Here is a 23,624-nt window from a genome sequence, read left to right on the forward strand (position 1 = left end):
TTTAAGGATTTACAGGATGAGGAGTCTCTAAGTGGACTTCTATTTCATACTTTGTATTTTCTACTTCTGTAGCATTGGTCTATGATTTTGTTGTGGGTAAAGCAAGGGGGTTGACATCAACATTTAATACTGATCTCAAAACTTCTTACATTTAATTTAGCTCTTTTATGTTTCTTCTGAAAATATGGAGAGAAAATATGCACTTAAACTCCTAAGCTTTTACTGGTAGTAATTATAAAGGAACTTGTAAAGGAAATTGCAAAAAGTAGAGTTGATCATTTCAACTCATAATCAGGTTAACTTATTCTACTATTAAACAAGGCTACCAAATCCTTTTTAGAAACTTATTTCAATCTTTGAAAATAATGGTAGTAACAATTTAAATCTTTTCTATGATTCTTTACATTATATAATAGATCTGTCTATAGAAATTAAATATCACAGAGTAGTGTTCAGCTTCTCAACCTTGTAACTATCCACATTTTAATCCAGATGATTCTTTGATTTAGGGGATCTTGTAGATCATAGAATATTTTTTTTTCATAGAATGTTTAACAGCAGAATCATTAGGCTCTACACCCTAGGTTCTAGTAGAATATCTTTCCCCTCAGGTTGTGACAAGCAAAAGTCTTTCTATATATTGTCAAATGTCTTGAGGGAAGAGAGAGGAAACATAATATTGCCTCTAATGGAGAAGCATTGCTATAATGCAACACACCTAGTAGAATGCAAACATCAATAATCCCTGAAACTATTCTTAAAAATGTAGGCACAAACATAACAGGGCTACAATTACACATAGATCATAAAGTATAATGTGCTAGTTACTTTACTATCACAAAGAGGGCAGGATGCCTGGGTGGCTTAGTGGTTGAGTGTCTGCCTTCAGCCCAGGGCTTAATCCTGGAGTCCTGAGATGGGGTCCCACATTGGGCTCCCTGCAAGGAGCCTGCTTCTCCCTCTGCCTATGTCTCTGCATTCTCTCTCTGTCTCTCATGAATAAATGAATAAAATCATTTTTTAAAAAAGTGGGCTAGAGAAAGTAGAAATGCAATATATCAAAACTTAGATGTAACAAAATCAGTTCTAAGAGGGAAATTCATAGTAATACATGCCTACATTAAAAAATCTCAAACCACCTAACTTTACACTTTAAGGAACTAGAAAAAGAACAAACTAAGCCTAAAGTTAGGAGATAGTAAATAACAAAGATCATGTGCAAATCAATCAGTGTGAAAACAAAATGAAAGATAAAAAACTAATGATCATTTCAATAGATGCAGAAAAAGGATTTGACAAAACTCAATATCCATTTATGGTTTAAAAAGGAAATTGAGAAAATGGATAAAGAGGGAACATACCTCAACATAATAAAAGCCATTTATGACAAACCCACAGCTAATATCATACTCAATGATGGAAGCTGCAAGTCTTTCCTCTAAGATCAGGAACAAGACAACTTTACCTACTTCTGCCACTTTTGTTTAACATAGTAGTGAAATTCCTAACCAGAACAATTAGGTAAGAAAAAACTTTAAAAAGCATCTAAAGAGCATCCCAGGTGGCTCAGTGGTTTATAGCCACCTTCAGGCAAGGGCGTGATCCTGGAGACCTGGGATCAAATCCCAAGTCAGGCTCCCTGCATGGAGCCTGCTTCTCCTTCTGCCTGTGTCTCGGCTTCTCTCTCTTTCTCTCTTTGTCTCTCATGAACAAATAAATAAAATCTTTAAAAAAAAAGCATTTTAAGCAGAAAGAAGTACCACTGTCTCCATTTGCAAATAGTGTAATAATTATATAGAAAATGTTAAAAAGGCTTCATTAAAAAAATGTTAAAACTAGCAAACAAGTTCAGGAAAGTTGCAGGATACAAAGTCAATACACGAAAATTAGTTGCATTTCTATACTTCAGTAACAATCAGAAATAGAAATTAAGAAAACAATCCTATTTATACTTGCATCAAAAAGAATTGAATATCTAGGAATAGCTATAACCAAGGAAGAGAAAGATCTGTACTCTGAACACATCTGAGCACTATAAGATACTGATGAAATAAGCTTTGCACAATGGCAGTATCATAGCCAATGAGGTTTATCCGAGGAACAATTATTGCTAATCGAAAGATACTGATGAAATAAAGAAGACATAAAGAAGTGGATAGATTTTATAAGCTCGTGTATTGGAAGAATTAATTTTATTAAAATGTCAATACAATTCAAGGCAATCTAAAAATTCAATGCAACCCTTATCAAAGTTCCAATGGCATCTTTCATGGAAACAGTAAAAATATATATTCCTAAAGATTCTAGCTTCTAGCTTCAGAGCTAGAAGCATGACACTTCCTGATTTCAAACTATATTACAAAACTATAGCAATCAAACCATACTGTATTGGTGTAAGAACAGACACATAGAACAATGGACAGAATAGAGAGCCCAGAAATATATATCCATGCATATATAGTCAATAAAATTACAATGAAGGAGCCACAAATATATAATGAGGAAAGGATAGTCTCTTCAAAAATGGTGCTGAGAAAACTGGACAGCCACAAGCAAATAAATGAAACTGGACCACTGTCTTAACCATACACAAAAATCAAGTCAAAATGGATTAAAGACTTGAATGTAAGACCTGAAACCATAGAAATCCTGGAAGAATACTCATGAGGTAAGCTCCTAGACACAGGTCTTGACAATGATTTTTTTATTTGATACCAAAGCAAAGGCAACAAATAAATAAGCAAAAATAAATAAGTGGTACTACTATATCAAACTAAAGAGGCTTCTGCACAGCAAAGAACATCATCAACAAAACAAAAAAGCAATCTATAGAAGAGAAGAAAATATTTGCAAATCATATATCTGATAAGAAGTTAATACTCATCCAATCCAATTCAATAACTAAAAACACAATCTAATTTTTATAAAATGGGCAAAGGATTTGAATAGAAATTTTTCCACGGAAGACACACAGATGGTCAACAAGTACATGAATAAGTGCTCAACATTACTAATAATCAGGGAAGTGCAAATCAAAACCACAATGAGATATAACCTAATACCAGTTAAAATGATTAATTTAAAAGATCAGTGATAACAGGTGTTGGCAATGATGTGGAGAAAAGGGAATCCTTATGCTCTGTGTACAGGAATGTCAGCGGTTGTAGTCACTATTTAAAACAGTATGAAAGTTCCTCAAAAAAAATAAAAAAAAAACAGAACTAGTATATGATTCGGAAATATATCTGGGGACATAACAGAAAGGAATGACATTACTATCTCAAAGAAATATTGGCACACCCACGTTCATTATACTATTACTTGCAGTAGTCAAGACATAGAAACAACCTGAGTGTCCATCAAAAAATGAATGGATAAAAAATAAATATTGCACACCGACACACACAGATATCATTCAGCCATAAAAAGAAGGAAATCCTAGCATTTGCAACAACAGAGGTAGATCTTGAGGGTGTTATGTTAAATAAAATTAGTCTTACAGAACAAGACAAATACTATATGATTTCATTTATATGAAGACTCTAAAAATCTGAACTCCTAGAAACAAAGAACAGATTAGTGATTATTGAAAAAGAGAGGATGTGGAGTAGAGGAAATGGGTAAATGTGGTCAAAAGGTACAAACTCCTAATTATATGATAAATAAGTTTGGAGGATGTGATATACAGCATGGTGACCATAGTTAACAATGTTGGATTGTATGTTTGAAAGTTGGTATGTGAGTAAATCTTGGAAGTTTTCATCACAAGAAAGAAAAATGATCAACTATGTAAGGTGATAGATGTTAACTGAACTTATTGTTGTAACCATGTTGCAATATGTATTGTATACCTTTTACTAATACATTGTCACATGTCAATTATATCTCCAGAAAACTGGAAAAAATAAAATGGGCTAGGGAGGTTTCTAACTTACAGACACAAAGAAAAACTAGTAGTCTCAGACAATTTACCCAAGGGTCAAAAGCATACATAAGACAAATAAAGAAAAAATATAATAACTGGTGGTTAAACAAAATGTCAGTTGTCTAGAGTATGACTTGGGCCACTTTCTCAGACATGTGGTAGAGACTAGCCTACCTAATAATACTGTAGTCCTTGTATCTCAAGTTTGAATCACTGGTGATTTCCTATAACCCTGAAGGCCTACAATACAGAATAAATGTAAGCACAGTAGTGGAAAAGATAAGATGGCCACTAAGACAGAAATAATCCAATAGATTGCAAACCAGAAATAATCACAAAATAGATTAAGAGAAATCAAAAGATCTAATATCAAATGCTGAAACCCATCCTGAGATCCCAGTGCTGTATACAAACAGCCTTTGTTTGTGGATTTGTGAGGTGAACTTTTCCATTTTTGATCAATAGGTAAATATAATAAAATGCAATGAAAGAGAGCAATACCTCTTGAGATGGTAGGATTTTGAAATGTAAGTTTTTTGGAAATAGTAGTATTTAGGAAATAGAAAAAAGAGAAGGGGAATAAGTAGGAGTTGATGTTGTATGAGAGATTCAAATGTACTTTATGGGCTTAATTAAATTTATCGTCTACGGCCATAGCACCCTGAACGCACCCGATCTCATCTAATTAAATTTATGTAGCCATCATACACCTAAAACACATTCCCCAAACTTAAGAAGTCCAGGGAGAGTGGATTTTATGGACAGAAATGGAGACCTGTTTCACACTAAACTAAGTTTTAATTTGTACTATTACATCAGTAGACTATCAGTTGAGAAATATATCTATATACTATTTCATAATGCTCTTTGAAACACCTTGAATATACTTTTCTATTTTGCATTTTATTTTCTTTATTTTTCTTTTTTAATTTTCCCCTGAGAATCCTGTTAATATCGTATTGTCAATAATTGTAATTGTTTAGTCAAAACATGACCCTTCAAATGCCTGGTAAGATTTTCAATATAATTCAACGTTGTACCTGGACATATTTTTATTATTATAGTTAGCATAGAATGGGCAAACTTTCCCAGGATCCATAAATGCTAAGAAAACAGAAACAAGAAGAAACAGCTGCTAGTGAGGATGTGGAGAAAGGGGGGGGGGGGCTCTCTTGCATTGTCAGTGAGAATGCAAATTGGTGCAGCCATTGTGGAAAAAAGGTATGGAAGTTCCTCAAAAAGTTAAAAATAGAACTACACAATAACCCAGCAATTACACCACTAAATATTTACTCAAAGAATACAAAAATACTAATTCAAAGGGATACAAGTATCCCAATATTTGTAGCAGTATTATCTACAATAGCCAAACTATGGAAACAGCTCAAGTGTCCCTCGACCAATGAATGGATGAAGAGGTGATACACACACACACACATTTACACACACACAATAAAAAAAAAAAGATTGAAATGTTGCCACTTAAATGACATGGATAGAGCTGGAGAGTACAATGTTAAGCTAAATAAGTTAGAGAAAAACAAAGATGATTTCACTCATGTGGATTTAAAAAAAACACAAAGAAAATAGATACAAAGATAGATAAAACCACATGTGTATTAAGATAAAGTGCACTAAAAAAAAAAAAGATAAAGTACACTGGCTATAATTACTGCTAAACATTCAAAGATACAAATGTAAAATCACCAGATTTTAGCAGTGAAATTAATTCCCTTGAATTAACATTTAATGTTAACCAAGAAAAAGAATTATATTACTAGTTAACTCTAGTTGATAAATAAAAGGAAAATTTGAAAAATCCACAGCCACTGGGGGAAAAAGGAATGCATTCTTCTAACTAAAAACAAAAATACAACTTTTTATCATCTTTTTTCTTAGAATGAATGCAGCCCAGTAATTAAAATTTGGATACACTTTTAATGGCATTTATAAAATTTTATATGTGCTTTTTAACCTTATCATTTCACATAGGCAAAATATATCTGTATTGCTCACTGAATGTCTATTGTCTTTTCTTCTGAAAATAGCTATCAAATTTTCTTTTTGGTGAAAATATACCTCCACAGAATATAGATCTGGGTGGAGATGGCCTTAATCTCATTTTCTCCAGAATTTACTTGGGTAATATCAACCTAATTGAATCAGAATATTCCAATATCCTAGCTACAATGGTTTAGGCAAAGGTATGATTCAATTTAGGTCAATGATTATAAAGGCTCATTTGGAAAAAAAAATAGTGTTAGCTAATGGTTTTATGTGCCAAGAATTCTTTCAAGAGGTTTGACTAGATTAACTAATTGTTCCCAAAATCCTTGGTGGTAGAAACAGGTCTTTTTATAGATGAGGAAGTTACAGCACTTTGTGGGGTGCCTGGCTGGCTCATTTGGAAGGGCAAGCAACCATTGGTCTCGGGGTGGTGAGTTTGAACCCATGTTGGACATAGAGATTATGAAAATAAATAAACTTTTTTAAAAAGTTAAGGCACTTTAAATATTTATGAAGCTAATCTCATAATAGTTCAGAATGAGGTCTGCTAGACAAATCTGACTCACTAATGTGATAATACCTTTAAACTATGTAATGCTGGAACCATTAGGGGAAGATAGTTCTCTTTTCTTTGGATGTGGAAGTTAGGGTAAAAGCCTGGAGCTGCCAGGAGTCAAGATGTAAAATCTGGAAATGAAGTCAATACAGAGGAAAACAGAAGAGTAAAGCAGAGACAGAGAATGGATCCTTGGTTCTTCCCCATGATACAGTACGAGCTTCTGAATATTTAGTTATACAAGAACCTAGATCTAACTCTGGAATTTCAGTTAGTGAGCCAATACATATTCCATTATTTTATTTCACATCATCCCATTTCATTGTTTTAAATTGGGATTCTGCACTTGAAACCAGAGTTTTGATGAATATACCAAATAAAAATTCCCCTCAATTCTAGAAAGCCCTTGTTTCAGAATTGGATGATTTCTGGCAAGCCACTCTTTTGCACAATAGTTAAATGTAAATTTCTCATTTCCTTGTATTCATTGTTTCTTATATCAGCAACAAATATTCCCCTATGAATATCAAAGCTATCTTTCAATTGTGTGGAACACAAATAACATTATTATTTTTTTAAATATCTGGAAGCTAGGTGTTCTACTTAGTTTTAATGGTGGACTTTTCATCTTCTGCCCTCCTGACCAGCTGCAAGCCTAAACACTTTATGAGACACGAGAAAACTTTATTTTCTATACATAAAATACTACTAATCAGTAAAGGACATGAGAACAATCTTAATAAACGTAGTCTTTTTTATCAGAAGATTTTATTTTATTTTATTTTATTGTCTTAAAGATTTTATTTATTTGAGAGGGAGAGCAGAAAGAGAGCACATGAGAGGTGCAGAGGGGTAAGAGGAGAGGGAGAAGCAGACTCCCCGCTGAGCAGGGTGCCTGATGTTGAGCTTGATCTCAGGACCCCGAGATCATGACCTGAACCGAAGCCAGCTGCTTAATGACTGAGACTCCAAGGTACCCCAATCAGAAGATTTTAAAATACCAAATAAACTTGAGAACACCATTAAAATCACCTATCCCAAAAGAAGGATTAGTTTCAATGACCTGGGCATTTGTTTTCAGTTATCAGATTCAAAATGATATTCCAGAATGTTAATGCTATCTATGTTGAGCCACAATTTATCAGGACTTATTGATAGCACTCACCAGAGTGCTCCATTCTTTGTTTGTGTAGATTAATATGCAAATAGTACTTGTATATAAGCATTATATCTGTGTGTGTATATGTTTGTGCGTTGTGTGTGTGTGTTTGTGTGTGTGTGTGTGTACACACTGGTGTTTTTTTGAGAGATATTTCTAGGTACTACATCTCATAAATTTATAAAAATCCATTTAATACAAAACTGTTAGACATGAAGCCATATTATAACAATATCTATCTAGTAAAATATCCCTTTGGGTATCTTCCAGGTACAGTACTTAAAAGTCTAGGTTCAGAACTTGAAACTTGGGTTCAAATCCCAACCTCATTCCCTATTAGTTGTTGCTGAATCAAATATTTTTATGTGTGCCATATATTTCTAAAACTTGGAGGACCAAGACATTTAGCTTTTCCTTTTTCTTTCTTTCTTTCTTTTTTTTTTTTTTTAACCTCAGTAAATCTTTCAATATTAAGGCAGGCAGTTCCTGGAAGCCCTTACATCTTGCCTGCAAGATGCACAACTTTGAATCTTATCGAGGGATCAGAAATTCTGGTAAGCTGGTAGGTTCTTCTAAGTCCAGGAAGTGCCATGTTCTCTGGCCAGTATTCCAGGAACGATGACACATATGCAGCAGTTCTGAGAACCTACAGAGATGTGGGCACTTTTCTCCCCTCTATAACTAACATTTAACCTAATTTCCTAATGCTAAGTCTATTAGGCTGATGTGCCTTAGACCTTTTGCTTGAGTCTTTAAAACTGAATTTGACAAAGTATTTAAAATTGTAACAGTAGAGAGGATGTTCTATGACAGAGAAATTGACAGGGTTATCCAATAAGTCTCATTTCACATGGTTTTAAAACTGGCCTAATTTAATATTCATAGTGGATTATTTTTAAAAAACAATGAAAAAGTGCTAATTTTGTTAGCATCATTAGACATTTTGTAGTATCTCATAATTCAATATTCTTTGCTTTCAGCTGGAAGGAAAAAAAGTATCCATCGAATTGAATTGCAGAGATAAGTGCAGTTTGCATTTTATTTTAATTCAGAAGTTTATATGAACTTTTCCATAATCATGCCACACATATCTTCTTTAATTTGTCTTTGATAGAAGTTCTGCTACTCTGAAATACCAAAGCAAGTTTATGGTTTAACCTATATATCTTCCCTTTACCTAATTAGCAGTTTCAGAGCATTAAGAAATTATGTAAAAAAAAAAAAAGAAATTATGTAGATGATTCTTTGGTGGATATCTGCAAGCAAGTACATTTTTCTTAACTAATTTGCCATCAGATCAAGTATGTTTTTGCTCATCATTTTATATCCAGTCTCCCGTTATATGTATTATGTGACACACAGTAAAAACTTATTAAATTGCTTTGAATAAATGAAAGCCATTAGATATTAAAATGGAAAGGGAAATAAAATTGAAAGTCCTTGCCTTTAAATAAATGAAGCTCTCTTGTAAAGCTTTTTTAAAAAATAGATTTTATTTATTTATTTGAGAGAGAGAGCACACAAGTGCTCCCCTCTGAGCAGGGAGACTGACAAGGGCTCAGTCCCAGAACCCTGATTTTATGATCTAAACCAAAGGCAAACCCTTAACCGACTGAGCCACCCAGTCACATTTGAAGCTCTCTTTTAAAGATGAGGGAACTGGAGCACCTTGGGGGATGCAGTCGATTAAGTATCTGCCTTCATCTCAGGTAGTGATCCCAGGGTCCTGGGATAGAGCCTCACTTCAGGCTCGCTGCTCACTGGGAGCCTGCTTCTCCCTCTCCCCCCTGCTCATGGTCTAGTTTGTGCTCCCTCTCACCATCTCTCTCTCAAATAAATAAATAAAATCTTAAAAAAATAAAGAGAAGAGAATTGAGGCTAGGAAAAATGCTTCTTTTGTATAGATTAATTTCTACTTTGTTAAAATTCATTATTACTATGCAACTTAGGAATCTGAGCTTTATATTCAAGCTTTGAAACATTAGTGTTAATGAAAGGGAACAGTGAGGATTCAAAATCAGTACAATCAAGACTTGTCAAGTTCCTTAAGGATATAAATTCTTACCTAAAACCTGCTTTATTCTACTTTCTAGTTAAACCTCTTTTAAACTCAGCAATATCCCCTGCACACAGATACTTCATACATTTGCAAAGTATTGGGACACCTGGGCATCTCAGTGGTTGAGTGTCTTCCTTTGGCTCAGGTCCTGATCCCAGAGTCCTGGGATCCAGTCTGCATCAGGCCCCTTGTATCAGGCCCCCTACTCCTCCCTCTGCCTATGTCTCTGCCTCTTTCTCTCTTTCATGAGTAAATAAATAAAATCTTTTTAAAAATTAAAAAAATAATAAAATTACAAAGTATCTAACCATACAGAGCTTTGTAGAAAATTAAATATATAGTGTATGTTCTTTTATATTTTAAAATCGTACCTAAGTGAATTTTTTGGGGAGGCTTTATAGTTCCATTTGATCTTAACTGTATTAGTAATAACTAATATAGTCCACTCCCCATTATCTGCACAAGTTGTACACAATAGTAATGAATCATGTAAAACCTAATTCAGAAATCATTTTTATTTGTATGTGGGAAGTATTATGTGATGTTTTTGGAGTAAAGTTCCCTCCTTAATTATGTTTTGCTTAGGGTAATTAGTTTGCATTCCCTGAACACACATCACTTGACAGTGGGGGAAATACAGCCCTGAAGTATTCTGGGAAAATGTTTTAAAATATTGCAGCTGAACAACATGCAGACACTCAATACTTGTATGTGACCTGGGAAAATTCCAAGGAGTCTAGTAATGTCTAGAGTATTATTCAGTCTTGGTGATCAAATCATGTTCCTCAAAAATAACTGCATACATTTCTAATTTAACTAAGCTAATCTACTCTCACCATGCCAGTTTTATAAAGGAGATCCATTAAACTAGATAGCTTTAAGGGAGGGAATTTGACAGCAAATGGACATTTAGTTTATTGTTAATTCTACCTCTTGTCTGTGTCTCTGTGTGTATTTAGATGGTTATTATAAACGTTGTTTTAATTTCTCCCTATAATAGTATATCCTTGTTTGTTGTTTCAATACTTTGAGTCATAGCTAAAACTCCCACTTTCAGAGGCTTATATACAAAATCATTCCTAGAGCACTCTTGATGCTCATTCATTATATTTTGGAAACAAATTCTAAAGACAACTGCACTATATAGATAAATTGCAATTTAATTCTACAGTGTTTCTATGTAGCAAATGTTTCTATACTGTGTGCTAGTCGGTATACATTTTTATTAATTTTGTAAAGGACTTAGTAAAATTATATGAATAAGAGGAATAAGAGGTTTCTACTAAAACTATGTAATTCTTTGTATGTTATTTTTTTTCTACTAATTTCTCCCCTCAGAGAGAATCTCTCTCTATCTTTCTCTTTCTCTCTCTCTCTCTCACCTTTTTACATTAAGGGGTATTTGAAATCCAATCTTCAGTTCCTTTAATTTGCAGTATCAAAATATATTGATTATAGCTAGTGATAACATTTATGTTTTAATATTAAAATTTCTAATCCTACTCTTGAGATGCTGCAGGAGCATCATATAAACCTTGGATTTACGAACTATGGTTTCTTTAACTATAGTTTACATGAATGTTAATAACCCATAGGGCAAAGACATAATGGTAAATGAAATACAATAATATAGAATATGAATACTAATGCATGTACCAGAGACCCTGGACCATGATAGATTTATAATAATTTTTCTCCTACTGTTGCTTATTTTTTATTGTTGATTTTCAATATGAGGACTCTTATTTTACTAAAGGTAAACAGTAATCTGTACTTTCTTTCATTCTGTTTTCAATGTACTATGTACTTTATTTAGAAAAATATATATATTTTCCTCTTCAAGTTTGAATTAAAGCGAGGCCTAGTAAATCCTCTATAGGACAGATAAAGCTCCAAAGAGAAGCATGTACTTAATGTGAGCTTGAAAGAACTATTCTGGATTAATTAGGATTAATTAATTAATTAATTAATTAATTTATTCATGAGAGAGAGAGAAAGCACAAACCAGGGGTGGGGGAGGAGCAAAAGGGAGAGGGAGGGAAAAACAATCTCAAGCAGACTCTGTGCCAAGCAAGGTGCCAGACCTGGGTCTGGATCCTGTGACCCTGAGATCACTACCTGAGCTAAAACCAAGAGTTGGATGTTTAACCAAATGAGCCACCCAGGTACCCCTAAAAGACTCTGAATGAAAGTTAGAGAATGAGATTTCATTTTAAAAGATGATTTTGATAGGACATAAAGAATGGTTTATAATAGTAAAAAACTGAAGTAGAGAGACCTGGCTGTAATCTGTGGCTGCATTCCAATTGAGGTAGATGGGGGAGGGTATTAAGTCAGTAGAAACAGCAGGACAAGATAACCTGTTTGTGTTTGGTGGACAGGGAAAGGGATAAGAGAGTGACTTCCTTGTTTCTTGTCTGAGTGATTCAGTGGATTGTGGTGTAATCACTGAAATTGGAAGTAACAGAGTAAGAAATTTGATTGTTTCTCTCTGTGGTGTGTGTGTGTGTGTGTGTGTGTGGTTTTATGTATGTTTGGGAAGACATTATGCATTCCATTATAAATCATTAAGCTTGAGATATCGGAGATACTAGGTGTAATTACCTAGTAGGCAGTTAGGAATATAGGACTGGGTTTTAGAAAAGGTATCTGAGGGATCCCTGGGTGGCGCAGCGGTTTGGCGCCTGCCTTTGGCCCAGGGCACGATCCTGGAGACCCGGGATCAAATCCCACATCGGGCTCCCGGTGCATGGAGCCTGCTTCTCCCTCTGCCTATGTCTCTGTCTCTCTCTCTCTCTCTCCCTCTCTCTCTCTCTCTCTCTCTGTGACTATCATAAATAAAAAAAAAGAAAGAAAGAAAAGGTATCTGAATTTGCAGTCTTAAGAACAGACCATCAGTAGTTGAAACCACTGGTGGTTGGTAAAATTATCCATGTATCCATTCATCAATTACAAGTGCAATGCACAGATGAAAAGAACATATAATACACCTGTCGTGATGCTAACGCAGTAAATAAGTTATGAATGGCTTTGGAGTGAGCATTTACAGAGAAAGAAAAAGTAGTAAAATTGAGCATTTATTATGAACCAGAGTTCTATCTGCTTTAAGATTGCTCCTTTTAATCTTCAAAATAATATTATGAGGTAGATACTATCCTCATTTTACATTAAAAGAAATAGAGGAAGTGAATAGCTAAAAAATTTGCCTCATGTTACTCATCTAATAAATCGCCTGATCTCATCATCTTTTGAATTTTGTTTGACTCTACTTACTAGCATATTTACTTAACAGAGTTTATGTACAGGAGGGAAAATTAAAACAGATGAAACCAATGTACCAAAAGACATGCAATATTGTGAGGAAAGAAATATTGCAGGTAGCCATAAAAACTGCTGCTATGATTAAATATGTTTAATTTGGGAATAACCTGGAAGAGATTTCAGAAGGAACTATTTGAAATATAAATTATCTATCTAAACAGCTTTTAGAATTTTTCCTGTGGCACCAGGGACCTGCGAGCATCACTTTACTCTGGGTAGAAATTCTCAGTCAGGTTCAAAGTTGATGTAACATAAAGCAGTAACAGCAAAAACAAGTAACTTAAATCAGAAATGCATGCTGTTGAAAAATGTTATTGGTGTAAAATTACATCAAGGTACATTTTTGTCTCACAGAATATGTGGAGTGATTTCTGTTAACCAACATGGAATCATTATTGATTGATTCATTGGAGGTCTTTAGTCCTGTTTTGTTTTTTAATCATTGAAGTACAGTTGACATACAATGTTACATTAATTTCAGGTGTACAACATAGTGAGTGGACAGTTCTATACGTCACTCAGTGCTTATCACAGTAAGTGTTGTCATCATTTGCCACCATACAACACTATTACCATATTATTGACTATATTCCACATGCTGTACTTTTCACCTCTGTGACTCATTTATCTTATAACTAGAAATACTTAATACCCTTCTCTCAACGCAGCTCCATTCTGGCAACCACTAGTTTTTTCTCTGTATTTGAGAGTCTATTTGGTTTTTAGTTAATTTGCATGTTCATTTGGTTTTTTTTTTTTTTAATTACACAAATAAGTGAAATTATATGATACTTGTCTTTCTCTGTCTGACATATTACATTTAGCATAATATCCTCTAGGTCTGTTCACATTGTCACAAATGGCAAGATTTCATTTATTTTTATGTCTAATATTTCATTGTGTATATATATGTGTGTGTGCATTATATATAGATAGAATATATATTATTATATAATTACATATTTTTATAGAATTTATATATATTATATATATTATTATATATAATATTATATATATTATTATAATAGAATGCATATATATATACATATAATGCACACACACACATATACACATCTTTATTTTTTCACCTGTTGTTGGATACTTAGTTCAGTTCCATATTTTGGTTATTGTAAATAATGCTGCAACAAACATAGGTGTGCATATATCATTTTCTTTGGGTAAATACCCAGTAGTGTGATTACTAAATTATAGGATAGTTCTCTTTTTAATTTTGAGGGGAATCTCCATACAGTTTTCCATAGTGGTACACCAATGTACATTCCTACCAACAGTGCACAGGGTTTCCTTTTCACCACATCCTCACTGACACTTATTTTGTCTCCTTTTGATTTTAGCCTTTCTGACAGGTGTGAGGTGATATCTCATTATAATTTTGATTTGCATTTCCCTGATGATTAGTGATACGGGGCATTTTTGTTATGTTGTCCATCTGTATGTTGTCTTGGGAAAATGTTTACTCAGGTCTTCTGCCCATTTTTTTAAAAGATTTATTTATTCATTTGAGAGAGAGAGAGAGAGGGAGAGAAAGAGAGAGAGAGCAGGGGGAGGAGCAAAGGAAGAGGGAGAGAATCCCAAGCAGACTCCCTGCTGAGCATGATGCCCAATGCAGGACTCAATTCCATGATGCTGACCCAAGCCAAAATCAAGAGTTGGACTCAAAACCAACTGAGCCACCCAAGAACCCCTGCCTATTTTTAATTGGTTTATTGTTATTTATTTTTTTTTTTTGGTGGTGGTAGGAGTTGGCTTATATAACTACTTTATATATTTTGGATATTAAATTTTTATTGGATATATCATTTGCACATATATTCTCCCATTCAATAGGTTGTCTTTTTGTTTTGTTGATGGTTTCCTTTGCTGTGCCAAAGCTTTTTATTTTGATATTGTCCCAAAGTTTATTATAGTTTTTGTTCCTCTTGCCTAAAGAGACAAATCTGTAAATATATTGCTAAGACTAATGTCCAGGAGGTTACTGCCTGTTTTGTTTTGTTTTTAGTTTTGTGGTTTCAATTTTCACAATTAGATCTTTTAGTCTATTTTGAGTTTTTGTGTATATGAAAAAGTGGTACAGTTTAATTCTTTTGCCTATAGCTGCCCAGTTTTCTCAACAATACTTATTGAAAAAAACAAACAAACCATCTTTTCCTTATTGGATATTCTTGCCTCCTTTATTGAAGATTAATTGACCATATAAGCATGGGTTTATTTCTGGGCTCTGTATCCTGTTCTATTGACCAATGTGTCTATGTTTTTGTGCTGTGCCATACTGTTTTGATTACTATTGCTTTGTAGTATATTTTTGAAATCTGTGATTATGATACTTCCAATTTTGTTCTTTCTCAAGATTGCTTTGGCTCTTTGAGGGCTTTTGTGATTTCATACACATTTGAGGATTATTCATTGTAGATCTTTGAGAAATACTACTAGGAATTGCATTGAGTCTGTAGATTTCTTTGGGTAGCATGAACATTTTAACACTCTTAATTCTTCTAGTCCATGGGCATGGTACATCTTTCCATTTGTTTGTGTCATCTTTAATTTTTTCATCAATGTTTTATAGTTTGCAGAAGACAAGCCTTTTACCTCCTTGGTTAATTTTGTTCCTAGATATTTTATTATTTGTGATGCAACTGTAAATGGATAATTGCTTAGAAGTGGGAATAGTGTGATTTAATTTCTTCACTTTTTCAACTTAGTATACACTTCCAAATAGTTCTCTGTAGAGGTTGGAAGAATTAACACTTCAAAAAACATTGCATTGGAGGGCTTGTTTACCTATATTCCTGTGGGATCTCTGTGTTAACAATTGTTTAATCTTTACTATTCTGCTAAGTGTAAATAGTATTTAAGTATAATTTTAATTTGCATTTCTCTCATGATAAAAGAAGATAAGCAGCAGCCTTTCAGAAGTTTAAGTCACTGGCACTTGCCCATTTTTATACTGTTGCTCTTTGTTAATTTGTTCTATTATTGTGTTAAAGAAATGAGTATTTGTTATATGAGTTGTAAATGTATCTCCATAAGGCATTTGGCTGTGTTAATTGTGATTCCTTTTTTTTTCCATGTAAATTTCTTTTTTAAGTGTCTTGAATCTATCAAAAAAAAATTATGGCCATTTTAGTAGGTTTCAAAATAAAAGTAAAACCTTTTGATGACAATGTTATTATTTTTTTTAATTATCCCATTTTTTTCTAGTGCATTAATGGCTCATTTTGTATGATTAAATTCTGTATCTATTTCCTTTAATCACCATAGCTTTAAAATAAATATTAAAAACTATTAGGTCTAGTGCATAATAATTCTGTCATCTTTTCCCAAAATGTTTATAGAATCTTTTTGTTGTTATAGTTTATTTATTTAACCAGATGAACTTTATTTTTTTTAAAAGAGAACTTTTTTAATACATTTATGTACAGAAAATTCAACAGCACACACTTAGCCTGTTTGGTGACCAGTTGTTTAAAATTTCCTTTTCCAGCTTGGCAATGTGAGCCACTGACTCTGGACCTGGGATGTTACCTCCCTGGTGACCATGAATCTCATCATATTTGTCATTGTAGTTGGTCTTGATAGCTTCTACCAGCTAGCCATCCGGACCTCTTTTGTCTTCCAGGTTAAACTGTGTAAAGGTGACAGTAGTACAAATCTTCCTGGGGACCAGATGCCCCAGACAGGCTTTCTCATTGATAATGCAATAGGAAACCCCCATTTTAAGATACAGGGCAGGCAGGAAGACAACCAGCTCGGTAGGATCCATATCATGTGCAATCACTACCAGATGAACCTTCCTGTCTTCCACTAAGGAGGTAACAGTATTAACCCCAGTTCAAAAGACAGGTGCCCTCTAAGTGAGGACATGCCCTTTGCCATCAGCTTTCTTCTCAGCCTTGGCCAACAATCTCTGTTTCTTCTCTTGCTTTGTGTCCGGTCTGTATTTGTGGGCTAGTTTGAACAGTAGAGTAGCTCTTTGGCAGTCCAGGACCTGGGTGAACTGATTAATCATGGGAGGCACTTGTAGATGTTTCTAGAGAATAGCCTTTTGCTGAGACAGCCAGATGTAGTGGGCCATTTGACAAAGCATGTGAGGTTCCTTTTGGACTGAATGTCATCTCCAGTCTCAAAATTCTTGGGCCTTTTCTCAAACAAGGGATTGACCACCTTCTTGGCCTCCTACTTCTTGTCAACAGCAGGGGCCAGGTCCACCTTATTCCCCTTAGCCTTCTTTCCTTTGGGCAACTTCAATGGCCAGAGGAGAAAGAAAGCAATGATACAAACTTCAGGATCAGTTTTTCCCCTTTTAAAAAACTTTTTTTTTCCTGTTATTGTATAGGAAATTTTCTGTTTATTATTTGTATGTTGGAAGGATACAAGTTTTAGTAGATTAATTTTGGGCCTGCTTACTTTATTGAACTATCTTCTTATTTATAGAAGTTTTTAGTTGATTCTCTTGGGTTGTCTAGAAATAAAATAAAACTGAAAATAATTATACCTTATAGATTTATATCTGGTGTTATGCCTATTTTTTGTTCTCTTTTAAATTTCATTAGCTTTTATCCCAGAAAAAAATATTTAAAAAAAAGAAAAAAATATTAAATAACAGTAATAGTGGTAGATATCTTTTATCTTTAATGTGATACTTCCATTGTAAAGGTATGAATATAGGCCTCATTGTAAGTTTTAATATCTAGCTTTATAGGTTCTTCCACAGTAAACTTTTCAAAAGATCTTTATAATTTCCTAGTTATCTATTTGTCATTCTGAACTTTAAAAAAAATTAGTCTTCAGTCAAATCCATTTGCTGATCTTTTTTGGAATTGCATTAAATATGTTTGTTAATTTGTGAGACATTTCACTTTATGACAATAAAACATTTTTTTTTCTTCCCATGATTGTTTCCCCATTGATTCAGGAATTATTTCAAGCTATTCAATGAAACTGTGGGATTTGTGTATGTGTATGTATCTGTGGCTTGCTTTGTTTTTCACCTATTCTTTCTTGCAGTTGAGGTGCCATTGTGTTTGAGATATTCTACTTTTCATTTCCATTTCTGATTATTTTAATTTGTAGGTAAAGTATAGACTTTGTAAATTTAGCACATTCTCAGGCATCTGAGATAACATTTTGTTATTATAAATAACATTGGTATTTTTTATGGTGATAACAGGCATCCTTGTGTAATTCCTGATTTTAATAGAAGTTGGTTTTCTTCATCAATAGATAATGCTGGCTATAATGCTTTGTTAAAGCATCTTTATTATGTTTAGATAGATTGCTTGTAGTCCTGTTTTGCTTCATAGTTTTTCCCCTCAAATAACTGCTCTGTATGGGCAATGAATACAGCAAGTAACTATTTCTTGCCTTATGGACTTTATATTCTGAAAGGAGAGGATGCAGATAATGATAATGATGGTTATGATGATGATAATAGTAACATCCACAGAACAATAACAGCATCAGCAGCAACAAAAACAGTAATTATGTAATATGAAAGAAAGTGATGATTGTTACAGGAAAAATAATTTTGTATGGGGGATGGGGTGCTTAAAGGTGTGTTTAAAGTAGGCTTAAGTGAGGCCCTCAATGACAAAGTGATCTCTGAGTTAAGAACTGAAGGAAAAGAAGAAGCTAGCAATGCAGCTATCAAGAACATTCAAAACAGAGAAGTAAATCTAAGGTTCTGAAACCAGAAGAAACTTGGCATGTTTGAGAAACAGCATGGGAGAACAGTATGGCTAAAGCTGAGTAAATGAGAGAGAGAAAAGAATGAGATCAGAAACATAAATGTTTAGGGGGCAGATTATGTAGACCCTGAAGGGAATGACATCAAGAAAGAAATGAATGAGAGGAGGGAAACTGTTGACAATAAATTTAAATAATTATTTGTGGACTGTTGCCATAATAGGGAAGGAGCAGAAAGGGGGGAAATAAAGTGGGAGCTGGGAGAAAAAATGGAATAGAGAACTTATTTTTTAAGGTGAATATATAGTAGTACATCTACACATCGATAGGAAAAATCCTATGAAGGGCAATGATTTAATAATACAGGCAAGAATTAGAAGTCCTGCTGGAGCAATGTCTGAAAACAGATGGGAAGATAGGGGTCCTTGTGCACAACGGAAGAGTTGTACATAGTTCAAGCATGATAACACAAGAGGAAACTATGTGAATACAGACACAGGTAGATGGATGAGTATATCTGGTGGTAGTGGAAATTTACTTCTAATTGCTTCTATTTGCTTTATAAAATAGGAAGCTAGGAGCAAGTATAGGAAATAAAGCAACAGAGGTTTCAGACAGGGGTATCAACTAGAAATCAAGGTAGTATATCTCAAATTATCTGTGGTGAAGGACTAGATTCTTTTTGTTTGTTTTGATTTCTAAAACATGGTGGAATACTTTTGAAAATTACAATAGAATTATTCAAAAAATCAAAGTGTAAATAAGCATAAAATATAAATCCAATTTAAAAATATTCATAATACATAAAAGTACTATGTCAAATTGTAACCAAACCAATGTGGGTTCACTCCTCGGTGATTCAGAAACTACTCTAGGTTGAGTTGTCACACAAAGAAAATTTTATTTACAGCAAATAAAATTACAGGGAATAGCTTCCGAAGCCATGACTCCCAGAGAAAAGGAATCCTTTTATTTAAGGTTCAGAAGAATATTTAGATAGGGAAGCCTTGTCCTTGTATGTAGAGGTAGAGATAAGGTCATGCATGTGCCTTAAGGAAACATGTCTATAATGAGGTAAAGGAACTCATCGGTCATTCTAGAGGTCACTCCATGGTCCTTTTTATGCAGGCACCCGTCAAAGATTAAGCTCAAACTTATTTGAGTGGCTTGGGCTGGCTGAAGGGCTGTCAGAGCAGTTGCTATCACTCAAGGGGCTAGAGGTGGTTTTGCTTTTCATCTGTCTGAGTTGAGAGATAAACTAAAAAGAACAGCTTAAGGAAAGATGTGGGACAAAGATGAGTACAAGCAGGTGGACAGTAAAGGCAGGTCTTGGGGTCTAGCTGATGACAAAATTGCTATAAAATATCCCAAATGTTTTCTTTTAACTCTGCTACATATATTGTAGGCTGGTAGTAAACATGTCATAGACTGTCCAGAAGCTAAGGGCCATGTTCTGAATGGCACTGATCCACAAGAGTAGGTGACAGGAAACCAAAGAAATATAATTGCTGTGATTCCTGAGATTATGATCATAATTGTAAAATTAGACTATTAGGAAGAAAAAAATATTTTCCTTCTACCTTTCTAGATGTTTGCCTGGGGATCTGTATCAAAAGACTGATTAATAAGAGAAAGCAGAAGCTTATTAACATATATATCATATATATGTTAATATATGATATATATATCCTATATATTATATGTTATATGATATATATATTCCTCTCTCTCTCTCTCTCTCTCTCTCTCTATATATATATATATATATATATATATATATGAGAGGAACTCAGGGATGGGTATCTGAGAGTTGGTTAAAATTTGGGCTTATATAGCGTTTTAGCAACAGAACAATGCAATTTTAGAGAAGCCATAAGACAAAGTAAAAAGACCTTGAATCTCAGAGGTAGCGTACTGTGGGAAGGTAAATATATGGTAACTAATGCAAGATAAGAGCTAGTTAGTAAAGTTTGTTATGTGGAGTCCTCTGGTGCTGTCTCTCCCAGGCTGATAAAGGCCTAAAGTTTCCTGTGATTAAATTTTGTCCTTCCTGGTAGAGAGGGGAAGGCAGACATCTTTGCAAAATTATCTCCTTGTTCTAAGCAAACAGGGGGAAGGCAGAGAACTTTCCTTGTATCTGTTTCTTCTTAATAGCCTTCAGCTGAAAATAATCCTTATGCCAGAGTGGCATAATTTAGAGTGGCATATTTTGCTAGCCTATACTATTTAGCATGATTTTGGGGGTGTCCCTTTTTCTTCCAGCCATATTTACCTGTGTGGGTGGGTACAGGTACAGAGTTGCAGCACTGTTGAAGCACAAATGGATACAGAAGTTGAAGGTGTATTCAGTGGAGTAAATAAATGATTGGGCATAGGATTTAAACTGGTTATAAAAGGAAGAAAGGGCATAGGAGAGGTAAGGGCAGACAGTTGAAAATGGATTAATGTTCTAAAGGGTTGAGGGCTTGTGGGGTAAATTACTAAGGTTAATGAGCTGGAAGGATGAGAGATTGTGTTCATAGAATGGGATACTGGAAATCGAAAGTGTAGAGATTACATATTTTGGGAATGGCAAGTTTAGACTATAATCATGAGAGTGGCTGGTTGAGGTATGGGGAAGAACATGATCATTTGAGGAGAAAAGGTCAAAAATCCAACAGACTTGACTACGGTTTTGGAAAAATCATCTTCATATGTGCTAAAATCATGAAGAATTAATCAGGAATTATTTTGGAGGAGTAAGGAAGAAATAAGAAATTTCAAGGATATTTTGAACCAAGTCAGAGTTGTGATGAGGATAATGGATAATGCCATCAGAGGATCAAAGGGTGGGTACTTTTAAGGGATGGAGATGAGAAAATTATCCAGAAATTGAAGTGAGCTTCAAAACCTCCAGACTCAAATAGTAAGGGGAGAAGAAGGATATGGATAGAAAACAGCTATCAACTGAAGAAGCTCAGGTGAACCTGTGTCCTTGAGTGAAAAGCAGGTCGCAGGCAGAATAAAAATGCTGAAAGGAATGTTAGGAGGTTCAAAATAAAAAGAATTTATTGATGACAGACATTCCATTTTAAAGGCTCAATAGAAGGCTTTCCTAGGTTCAGATAGGGCCAGAAAAATGCTATGGGCACATTATTGGCTTACATCCTAGTTTGTGAGACTTGAGCTTCTTGTAGCTACCTGACATAAATGGTGGTGTAGAGAACAGATAGAGATCAGATCTATATATGCATCAGTATTAAACCAGCTCCACTTTTCTGTTTTTCCCTCCATGTACATGTAATAGGGTTCTTTTGTTTATTAGGTATATCCTTTTTTGACATATTTATTTATTTGACAGAGAGAAAGAGAGCACAAACAGGGGGAACATTGGGCAGAGGGAAAGGGAGAAGCAGGCTACATACTGAGCAAGGTGCCAGATGTGGAGCTCCATGTGGGCCTGGATCTCAGGTCCCTGGAATCATGACCTGAGCCAACAGATGCTTAACCAGTTGAGCCACCCAGGTGCCCCATTAGTTATATCCTATGAGCTGGACACAATATCAGGGCAGAACACAGTATCCCTGGGTTGTTACACTGCAGCCAGTTCATAGTTAGAACTCATCAGGAAAGATAATGTTCCCCCGTTGTGCAAAGACAAGTCAGTGGAGGAAGTCATAGATATGTATAGGCACCATTATGGCTGTAGAATAAAAGAATGTCCACAAAAGGGAGAGAGAAACAAAGAACAAAATGATGACTAGAATATAAGCCATGAGTTTTGAAGTGCACTTCCTTACTTCTCCTTCTGTGTTCATTTTCCATCTTAGAATATTTTGACATTCTAGAACAACCTGTCCATGCATAGACTCATGTCTCCTTTTAACCATCTTTGCACTCCTGCAACTATGCCTGTGTCCTACCCGCAATATATAACATTTTCAAAGAAGAGGGAGGAAAAATGAGCCATGACTCTTTTAGACTCTGGACAGGTGTTGCTTCCATCCTGCTGCCTTGAAGGGGTCAATATAGCAAATTTGTTTATAACAAAATTGTTCAGGTATTTATTTTCATTCCTTTCTTAACTTTAAACTAATTCCATTTTACCCAAAGAAGATTATTGTCCAGGGCATTCAAATGTTTTTCATGCTTTCTCATTCTCCAGATACTTTGATTTAAACATTATTCTTTCATTGCTATTTAATTCCTTAAAAAAAATAATCTCCCTTTTTCCTTTCCATATCCTTAATTTTGGCATTTTCCCAAGCACCTAGATAGTGATCAAGACAAATATATTTTGATTTTCCAGTGCATTAGATTTACAGTCTGGAAAGGGGAAAGTGAAAGATTAGTGGTCCCCAAAGCAGGTATTGCTGATTTTGTAATCTTACTGTATATATGTATACAAGCCCTCCTGCCCACCCTTCTGAAGATATTTATAGCAATAAAATATGCATAGAAACATCGTGGGTCCTTTCCCGATATATTAAATTAGCAAAGCTGTTTCTAAATGTCCTGAAACATATGGAAAAGTGTCGCTCAATAAAAGGTTGAATGGGATCATTTTGTGCATTTTAATTGGTACTTTCAGGTATTTTTTTCCTGTCTGTTTCATTTGCTCCTTTACCTGTTCAATCATGTAATAAGGTTTCTTCATCCCAGTCTGAACAATGTGAAAATTAGGTATATTGGGGACAAATTTAAGGATTTGGATTCTATTAGGTTTCTATTATACCTTAGGTGGGCGGTATATCATTTTAGTTTCTACAAATTTATGAAAACAAACAAACAGACCACAAATAAGCTGAGAGAGATAATGTGGTACAAGTTCCCAGTTAACTGTTAGACTTTGTAGAATTGTCCTGGGATTTCGTATACCTGAAGGGAGAGGAGGAAGAGAAGCTGCAGGCTGTTA

General features: G+C 34.4%; 1 protein-coding gene and 1 pseudogene across 1 annotated transcript in view; one reads left to right on the forward strand and one right to left on the reverse strand.

Annotated features, from left to right (window-relative positions):
- Positions 1 to 23,624, forward strand: part of LOC129514645 (low-density lipoprotein receptor-related protein 1B) — a 1,831,349-nt gene that overhangs the window by 968,348 nt on the left and 839,377 nt on the right. The window lies entirely within an intron of this gene.
- Positions 16,473 to 23,366, reverse strand: LOC129514453 (60S ribosomal protein L7a-like; annotated as a pseudogene).

Source organism: Nyctereutes procyonoides, unplaced genomic scaffold (genome assembly GCF_905146905.1).
Source record: "Nyctereutes procyonoides isolate TBG_1078 unplaced genomic scaffold, NYPRO_anot_genome, whole genome shotgun sequence".
NCBI lineage: Eukaryota > Metazoa > Chordata > Mammalia > Carnivora > Canidae > Nyctereutes > Nyctereutes procyonoides.